Here is a 10,295-nt window from a genome sequence, read left to right as displayed (position 1 = left end):
AGAGGGAAAGCCCTCCACTGGCTGAGGCTGTTAAAATAGAAATGCAAAGTAAGTTATGGTAAGGAATGTGCTCGGAACAGCACAGGCTCCCAGTGTAGTGATAAGTAGTGACACTGAAAAGAGACTGCTTCACGATAAGCACACGCACAGCACAGTCTGTGACTATATTTTTGTGGCGATTAATTGAGTCAGCTTCCCCTTTTTTGATTTCAGCAGGGAAAGTTATCACATTAACCCTTTACCACTTACAGTAGCTGTGTCAGCAAAAACCGACTCCCATTAAGGGAAGCAGCTGTGAACCCCTTCATACAGCAAACAGCCACAGAAGAATCTTTGCAGACCCAGCAGAAGTTAAATTGCTCCCTTATCCATGTAGGTGTGAAAAGTGTTACTGGTTGTCTAGTCTATGTCATAAAGTATAGAGGCAAAACTAGGCAGACTCCTCTAGAATAAATTTCTACTACCAACCTGAAAAAAAGAGCTGTTTTGTGCTATATATTTTTTTGCTTATAAGGCAGCCATCACCCTTAAGCTTTGATTCCTATAAAAAAGGGATTTGGTGACAAAGGGGGTTAGAATTTAATTTAACCCTGCTTGAGTAGGTAATTTATTATCAATGAATGCGGTATGTACACTTTTGGTACAAGTATTCTCAAAGAGCCCAGCAAAATTACAGGTAGGGTTCCTTGGACTTTTTTTCACAGACAAGTTTGGAGTAAATTTCTTACTAAAGCAACATCTCTGATAGACCAGCTCCATTTGGCCATGGCATGTTTTTTTGCTTCCAAAATAGGCCTACATATCCCAATTATTTATTTTTTCAAAACCTGCTGTATTTTTCTAGATAAGAGATCAAAATCACCCCAATGAGATGTTGAACTAAGGAAAAAAAAATCTTGGCTTGGGACCATCAAGCCTGACATCACAGGCAAACAAACACAAAACCCAATTTCCTGATCATATTTTTTTCACACAATGTATGAAATACTTTGTATTTCCGTTATTTTGTTAAAAATACTCAGCATTTAGGTCATCCTATGGGGGCGAGCTTTCAATAGCATGTGGTTTAGTATGTCAACTGACCTGATTTAAACAGTGGTCTTACACTAAAGTAATACAATAACATTGTACCTGTGTCTGAGACACAAAGCAATTAATGAACACAATATCTACCAATTATCTACTGCCTTGTCTTTTCAAGAAAGGACCCAGCATTTGAAGAAAAAAATGATCCAAGAAGTAATAAAGATTGAGAATTATATTGAACACACATAATAAGATAGTACAGGTAAACAATGCACTCTTATGAGAATGTACAGTAGATAATATAAAAGGATCCCTTTATTGTTAAGTCAAGGGCCCAATCAAATGTTGGTTCCGCTTGAAGAATGGGGCAAGACTGACATGGATAACCTAGCTGGATCATTGCTATTGAAAAACTACCCTGGCAAGGTCATGGGCCATAAATCTCACTGCTGGGTTCACCTAGCCTGAGAAGAATTTTGTCAATGTTGCATTAATCATTATTGACTTTTCAGGTAAAATGATTTAATCATTTCACACATGTAGACAATTAACTTTGTTAAGGTGATACATGCTACAAAATAACCAACATGTGCAAAACCGTTTAAAATAAGTGCAATGACAGTGTCCATAAGAATATATATGTGTATATATATATATATATATATATATATATATATATATATATATATATATATGGGCTTCAGTGAGTTACAGGAAAATAATTGAGTAAAAAAGATATGTTTACAATTATTTATTTCAGCATTTTTTTTGCAAAACTCTAAAAATTCGAATCCAAAAGTATTCATACCCTGACAAGGAAAATAAAATGAATAGCTAGTTGTGGCACCTTTAGCAATAATAACTTCTTTTAAACAATTAGGATATTTGTCAACGAGCTTTTGGCATGATTCTTTAGTGATTTTTGACCATTCTTCAACGCAAAATTGTTCCAGTTCATTCAAATTCCGCGGACTTGTCTTGTGCAGAGCCTTCTTCAACTCATACCAAAGATTCTCAATCAGATTTAGATCAGGACTTTGACTAGGACATTCTTATTTTTTAACCATTCTGAAGTAGATTTTGATGTGTGCTTTGGATCGTTGTTGTGTTGGAACAACCAGCTGAGCTTTAAACCAAGTTTTGTAGCGGAGGGTTTCAGATGATTGGCCAGAATCTTTGGTATGCTATGGAATCCTAAAATGTTCCTAAAATTCTTTGTTTTTTGAGAAATTTCTAGAAATTATACATTTCCATTGGGGTATGTAAACTTTTGACTACAACAATATACTATATATATGGGATTTTCTACTTGTAACTCAGTGCCTACATATGGTAAAACAAATGAAGTAAAGGAGTAATACATTTGAATTCACCAAGCAGTACTTAAAAAAGTTACTTGCACAGATTAACTGCTCCTCATTTTTAACTCATGCACTTAAGTGTGGTGAACTGTTCAGCTCTCAGTTTGGTAGAGGCATGAACTGTCATGAAGGCATGCATGTGGAATTTAAAACCTATGGGTTGGATCGACAACTTCCTTTCGGTATTTACAGTCCACCAGTTATATGGCTATACAAAAACATGGAACGCATGGGCCTTGCTTAAGGGGTCTCTACACGTTAATGGAGATTTTAACTCGTATTAAAGATATTACAATTATTTTACTTTTATTTTCATTTACTAAAGCTTCTACAAGATTATACAAACCTTTCAAATCAATTTCTTACCTCAGGCAGCATTTGAAATACCCACCTTGAACCTTAGCGAGAATTACTGGCAGAGTTTATAAGTTTGGAATTTAGGATAATTCAATAAAACATCAGCTGTGTTAAAATACTGAATTATGTGGCTGTGTGAAGGCGACTGTAGCGTCAATACACACCTGTATTAAGATGGTCTGAGCTGGTGTTTGGGGGTTCAGGTAGCCAGGAGGGTTCAAGAGATTCACTTTGAAGATGGACACAAGTGCCCTCTTGTGGCTTAACATTTGTTTCTGAAAATGATCACAGTTTTTTTTTACACCCTCCTTACCACCACAGTGATTTACAGTTTGCTCATTCTAATAGCTTTTCATGCTGTTGTTTTCACATTGGTAAAGGTAATCGTGGCAGCCAGTACTTCATGCCTATTTTCAATGAGTAATTGAGGTTGCTGTTGTTGGTCTCTCCCCCTTCCTTGAAAATACCAGATGTTTTCAATTTTCCAAATGTGTACTTAAATCTAGTTTGTTGATGTGCGGAATAATCAATATTTATATGCTTGCAGAAGTGATTTTCTTCAATGTAACCCAATATACTTTGACTACAATGTACAGGGGTCTATTCCCTGATGTCTACCGGCTTGGTTTAGTTTCATAGCACTATGGTGAATGTTTCCCATGTATATAATTGATTGCTGTATTTTTTTTAATACAGTTAATACATTATTTTAGACATTCAGAACTGTCATAAAGATGACAGGTAAATCCATCACTATTCTACCAATAACTTATAGCCCTCATCTCCATTCAGCTGCATATGCAGTCACTTATCAAACTTCAATTCCCAGTATCTCTGCGTTCTCATTGGATCAATGGATATTTTGATTGCAGTTGTAATACCCTGCAGATTACTAGCACTCAGTGACTGTTGTAAAAGGCCAATGGATTTACAATTCCAGAAAGCAAACACTGTGCAACTCAATTACTACTACTACTACTACTACTACTACTACTACTACTACTACTACTACTACTACTACTATTACGACTACTTTTGCTCTATTTTTCAAATTTCAGTGAATAAAGAAGCTGTGATAGATTATAAACATATACATTAATTAATCTCTCTCTCTCTCTCTCTCTCTCTCTCTCTCTCTCTCTCTCTCTCTCTCTCTCTAATTTAATTGCACACTGGCATGCTATGTTAGGAGAGAATGCTATTGAGGATATTCAGTATTCAAAATGCACTGTGAGTTCTTCAACATTCCCCCACACAATGTTGAACTCCCTTCAGTAGCACAACTAGGCGTAAATGAACTCCATTCAACTATAATTTATTATTAGATCATCTTATCAATTAATTATTAACATTTAATAATTAGGCTGGTTATAACATCCACAGGTTGGTTCATAACACCAAGGCACCTCACACTCAAAATTAATTATATCCCAAACACTGGTAATGAAGGCATTAGCTGGAGCATTTAGACATTTTTCTACTTTAACTATTGACAGTTTACATGCTTCAGAGTTGTTGTTTACTAATTGTATTTTCAAAATAATAACCCCCAGTATACATTATGGTTAATTAGGTATAAAACTGTTTGTCAGGTTAACCTGGGCGATAGCCTGAATTAAGAGGTATCATTTTCACCACCAGGGGGAGTTGAGTGCTTGGTTCTTTTGTCCAGCAGATGGAGTTTTGTTGGTTTTTATCCAAAGTGCCTTTCTTATGCATTTTAACTGTGTTTTTTTCAGCAATTTTTTTCAGCAATTTTTTTCAGTGAAAGCTCAGCTGGAGTATTGATTTCACTCTATATTTATACACAACAGGCTTAGAAGGAACTAGCAGGTAGTATTTTCTAGAGAAGCCAAATTATCTCAGTGGTAAAACAAAACCACCAAGCTGTTTATGACTTCAGGCAATTTACTGCATATTCTGACACTGCTTCTGTGTTTATTTATTTATGTATTTAATTGTTGCTATCAAGACATTTTTTTTTACAGAACTATATTGAGTAAAATCTACAGAATTGAAAATCCCACTGATTTTGTAACACAATGTAAGTAAAATGATTAGTTACTTTAGTTTCAAAATCTATAATGAATTTCTCCAGAGAAAATCCCTGTAGCTGGCCCAAGCCCATTGGGCATGCATTGCTCCTACCTAAGAGCAGCCATTTTGATCCTATAAGCTGATGTGATCCATTTTCCTTAGAGCACAGTCAATTGTTGGTCGATATTTGCTTTCATGGGCTGGAATGAGGTCCCATGAACCTTCTGATAAGCATCTAGTTCATGTTTGATTTAATAATTGGTCTAGTGTTGATCTCCATTGTTGTACTCAGTGTCGCAAACCATCTTGGCCATTTCCCTAATGATCTGGAAAGATTGTGATCTGAACCCCATTAACCTCCCATCATCATTTACATAGTTGTCTGTCTAGCGATGAGCAGACACAATAACATATCATTAATCTTCTTTCTGCACAGATACAATGGTGTGCAGTATGCTAAATCAGATGATACGTGAGGGACCAGGGTTTAGTTAGGGGTCACATGGCTCAAAGTTTCTTTTTTTTTTTTTTGTATTTGAGATTTTTCCGCTTATCTCTTTATATTTATTTATTTATTGTATTTATGTAGCGCTTTTTATACAAAAGTATTGCAAAGCACTGTACAGTACATAGCAGAAAAAAAGAACAAACCATAATACCTTTGTATAGCATGTCACACACACAACTGACACAGTTAGACCATAATCATAGAAAAACAGCATTTTAAAGTTACATTAAAACCCACTAAGATAAGAAAGCCATTTTATAGGTCCCAGCTTCCGTGACAAACGAAGACAGAGCATTCCATAATTTAGGCACTCTACAAGAAAAAAGCCCTACCTCCCGTGTTGCGGACCCTAGGAATAAAAAAAAACAAAAAACAAATCCCCTGGTCCATATGAGATCCTCCCAATAGTACTCAAAGAAATGAAAGAAGTTATTTACAAACCGCTAACCAAGATCATGCAACAGTCGCTTGACACAGGGGTTGTACCGACAGACTGGAAAATAGTAAACGTAATACCGATCCACAAAAAGGGAGACAAAACCGAACCAGGTAACTACAGACAAATAAGCCTGACTTCTATTATATGTAAACTTATGGAAACTATAATAAGATCCAAAATGGAAAATTACCTATATGGTAACAATATCCTGGGAGACAGCCAGCATGGTTTTAGGAAAGGGAGATTGTGTCTAACTAACCTACTTGACTTTTTTGAGGATGCAACATTGAAAATGGATAACTGCAAAGCATACAACATGGTTTATTTAGATTTCCAGAAAGCTTTTGACAAAGTCCAGCATAAAAGATTAATTCTCAAACTGAACGCAGTAGGGATTCAAGGAAATGCATGCACATGGATTAGGGAGTGGTTTATGGGTAGAAAACAGAAAGTACTGATTAGAGGAGAAACCTCAAAATGGAGTGAGGTAACCAGTGGTGTACCACAGGGATCAGTATTAGGTCCTCTGCTATTCCTAATCTACATTAATGATTTAGATTCTGGTATAGTAAGCAAACTCGTTAAATTTGCAGACGACACAAAAATAGGAGGAGTGGCAAACACTGTTGAAGCAGCAAAGGTCATTCAAAATGATCTAGACAGCATTCAGAACTGGGCAGACACATGGCAAATGAAATTTAATAGAGAAAAGTGTAAAGTATTGCATGCAGGCAATAAAAACGTGCATTATAAATATCATATGGGAGATACTGAAATTGAAGAAGGGAACTATGAAAAAGACCTAGGAGTTTATGTTGACTCAGAAATGTCTTCCTCTAGACAATGTGGGGAAGCTATAAAAAAGGCCAACAAGATGCTCGGATATATTGTGAGGAGTGTTGAATTTAAATCAAGGGAAGTAATGTTAAAAATTTACAATGCATTAGTAAGACCTCACCTAGAATATTGGGTTCAGTTCTGGTCACCTCGTTACAAAAAGGATATTGCTGCTCTAGAAAGAGTGCAAAGAAGAGCAACCAGAATTATCCCGGGTTTAAAAGGCATGTCATATGCAGACAGGCTAAAAGAATTGAATCTATTCAGTCTTGAACAAAGAAGACTGATTCTTTGCTTCTGATTCAAGCATTCAAAATCCTAAAAGGTATAGACAATGTCGAGCCAGGGGATTTCTTTGACCTGAAAAAAGAAACAAGGACCAGGGGTCACAAATGGAGATTAGATAAAGGGGCATTCAGAACAGAAAATAGGAGGCACTTTTTTACACAGAGAATTGTGAGGGTCTGGAACCAACTCCCCAGTAATGTTGTTGAAGCTGACACCCTGGGATCCTTCAAGAAGCTGCTTGATGAGATTCTGCGATCAATAAACTACTAACAACAACCAAACGAGCAAGATGGGCTGAATGGCCTCCTCTCGTTTGTAAACTTTATGTTCTTATGTTATTATTATTATTATTATTTGTTTCTTAGCAGACACCCTTATCCAGGGTGACTTACAATTGTTACAAGATTTTTACATACATTTTTTTTTATTTATTCATTTATTTATTTTTTTACACATTCTTTTTACATACAATTACCCATTTATACAGTTGGGTTTTTACTGGAGCAATCTAAGTAAAGTACCTTGCTCAATGGTACAGCAGCAGTGTCCCCACCTAGGATTGAACCCACAACCCTCCGGTCAAGTATCCAGAGCCCTAACCACTACTCCACACTGCTGCCCATGTTACATTTACAGCAGAAGTGCTACAAATAAGCAATCAGATTTCAAAATCAATACAAGAAAAATCAAATAATTAAATAAACCATAACCAAAACACTAAATTAAATGAATATAAAAATAAATAAATATATTAAATTGAAGTTAACAACTTTAAGTTTTGATGAGGTACTATAAGGGTCAAGCTCATGTAATCCCACATTTCCTTTTAGTTGGTTCTGTGAGCCCACTAGCATAACCTCTGTGTTATCTGAATTCAACATTAGAAAATTCTGTGACATCCAATTCTTGATGTCTGTAAGGCAAGTAGCTAACAATACCCCGGTAGAAGAATTTCTTGGCTTTAGGGACAAATATAGATGGGTATCAGCAGCATAGCAATGGAAGTTCACTCTGTGCCTGTGGATAATGCCACCTAACAGTAGCATATATAATGAAAACAACAAGGGACCTGTAGAATACCACAGACAACATCTGATAATGCCGATTTTACCTACCCAATAGAGACAAACTATATAACAGGGGCTCTTTTTTTCTCTTTTTTCAAACCCTGGAGCGATTCATCTTTTCATTCTGGAAGTTCCTCTAACTAATGAGACTATGATTCATGGTGCCTTTTCAGAAGAATTGCTGTAAAGTTCTTCAAAGTAGCTGCATTTTTCCCATTGTCTGGTAATCTATTCTTGACTCTAGACTCGCTTGTTTAATTGATCAATTGTTGGCTCTTGGCTTTAACCTTAGTTTTACATTTGTAGAAAAACAAAAAATTAGGTTTAAACTTTCCTGAAGCTGTCCTTTACATCACCATTTAGTTCTGTATCCGAGATTCACAGAAGTATATTTTGTCTTTTGAATATGTATAACTGTACACAGATATGACACATGTTGGGATAATATCAGAGGGTAGTATACATTACAAAAGGTTGTCTTGGCTCCCGGTCCCTGACTTGTTGTATGGGTTACTCTTTAAAATAAGTGTCAGTATTTAAATATAATTATGTATGAGCTAACATATTTCTAAACAAATTCATCTGATGTAAACATTGTTTACTTCATTTGAACTGAATAGAAACCATACACAAATTTGTAAGCAATAAAATTTGAATTGGACCTTTTGTTAAAATATGTTTTATTGTATGCCTGTTTATTGGAAATTACCTCAAAACCTTTTGAAAACACCATCGCAATAGTCCAAAGGATGCAAAATATATTAGGGGGCACCTAGAGAAGCGAGCAAAGACAGAGATCAAAAGTCTGAATATCTGAATGTTCAGTAATGAATGTTAACCAAAGATACTTCCTCTAGCAGTGTTCTGAGGCTTTGGATTTCTTATGAAACTATGTGGAAACACATTTAGTGGATGAGTTATCAAAACCATTTACATGAAGACTGTATGGAAATATCACAGTTTTGCGGCTGAATGCATCGAATCTAGTGAAGTGTCAGACGGTTTTGTTTGGATCCTCTCCAAGCCACAGACCTGTAGGCTCTGAGCATCAGTGACAGTTATTTCTCTTTTGTCGGAACAGAGCTGAGAGTTTTTTCTGTATGCTTGTGTGGAAGCCCCAAGGCATGAGCTTCCTGCCACCATAGAAATCATGCTTTAGTGCAAGTGGAACAGACTGCTTAAAAATATTAGAAAATATCTTATAACAATGGGGACAAACTACATATATTGTTATTTACTATACATAGCTTCACTGTACACTATCTTCACTATAGGTCCAGTAATATGATAGAAAGCACAATCCTGTAAGCCTGTACTGTTTTCAATGAGTAGGCCATGTAAACCACAGTAACACCATAGTTTGATTAAATAACAGGTCTTTATAGCAGGATGTTAGCTCCCTTTTGATGTGGCGACACCTCTACCAAACCTGTAAGTGTCACAGTGATCCTAGCGTAGCGGGCAAATAATTGTTCAAACGACCTTGATTAAACATATGTTTTTTATAGGCCATTGCTGCACTTGCTGCTGCCAATCTCATAGTTCCACCTTAAGTTGTTTTTAACGGCAAGAGTTTTGAAAAATTCCCAAAATTTCCACAAGATCCAATATGGCGGTCGAACCATGTGACTTTTTAATTTGGGGACGCCAGTCTGGTTGTCCAGACATAGGCATCTACTTATGTATGCGTTTTCATAACTCTGCTATGTTGTTTGTGCATAATAATAATAATAATAATAATAATAATAATAATAATAATAATAATAATAAACACAGCAATAACAATAGGCTTCCCCAGCCTTCGGCTTGGAAGCCTAATAATACATCAAAATACAGCATGCAAAGGAAATATGTGCAGTGTGAAAGATGTCTACTACACAAAATGAAAGCAGGTACAAGTTCCTTCCTTATGGAAAATTAGACAGACCATGTTTGTCACACAGACTAGTGTGTTTCCACACAGAGGTAATATAGCTTATACAACGCTTCATGGGGCATGCGCTGGTACGTTTCAGGGTACATGTGAGGGTACATGCGGAAGTCATGTTTTTTGGCTCAGAAGAGATGCTTGAGAACAGTGAGTTTGGACATAGCAGTGTGGCATTATGCAGATGTTTGGTTGCATAGGGATTATTATACAATGACCAAATATATTCGGGACAGCAAGGTTGGATAGTTTATGTTTTATTTTTCTTGTAGTGTACCCTTTAATTGCTCTACTAAGAACCTGATTGACTGAGATGATCCGTGAGGTTTATAATACTTGGTGATGTAGCATTTCCAGGTTGTGATTTCAGTCAGAATAATAAACTACTACAAGTGTTGTACCACAATTCAAAGAGGAGGGATGGAAGCTTTTGCTTTGAAATTGCTCC

This window comes from Acipenser ruthenus, chromosome 10, assembly GCF_902713425.1.
Source record: "Acipenser ruthenus chromosome 10, fAciRut3.2 maternal haplotype, whole genome shotgun sequence".
NCBI lineage: Eukaryota > Metazoa > Chordata > Actinopteri > Acipenseriformes > Acipenseridae > Acipenser > Acipenser ruthenus.
The sequence above is the reverse complement of the archived record's forward strand: the minus strand, read 5'-3'. Positions refer to the sequence as shown.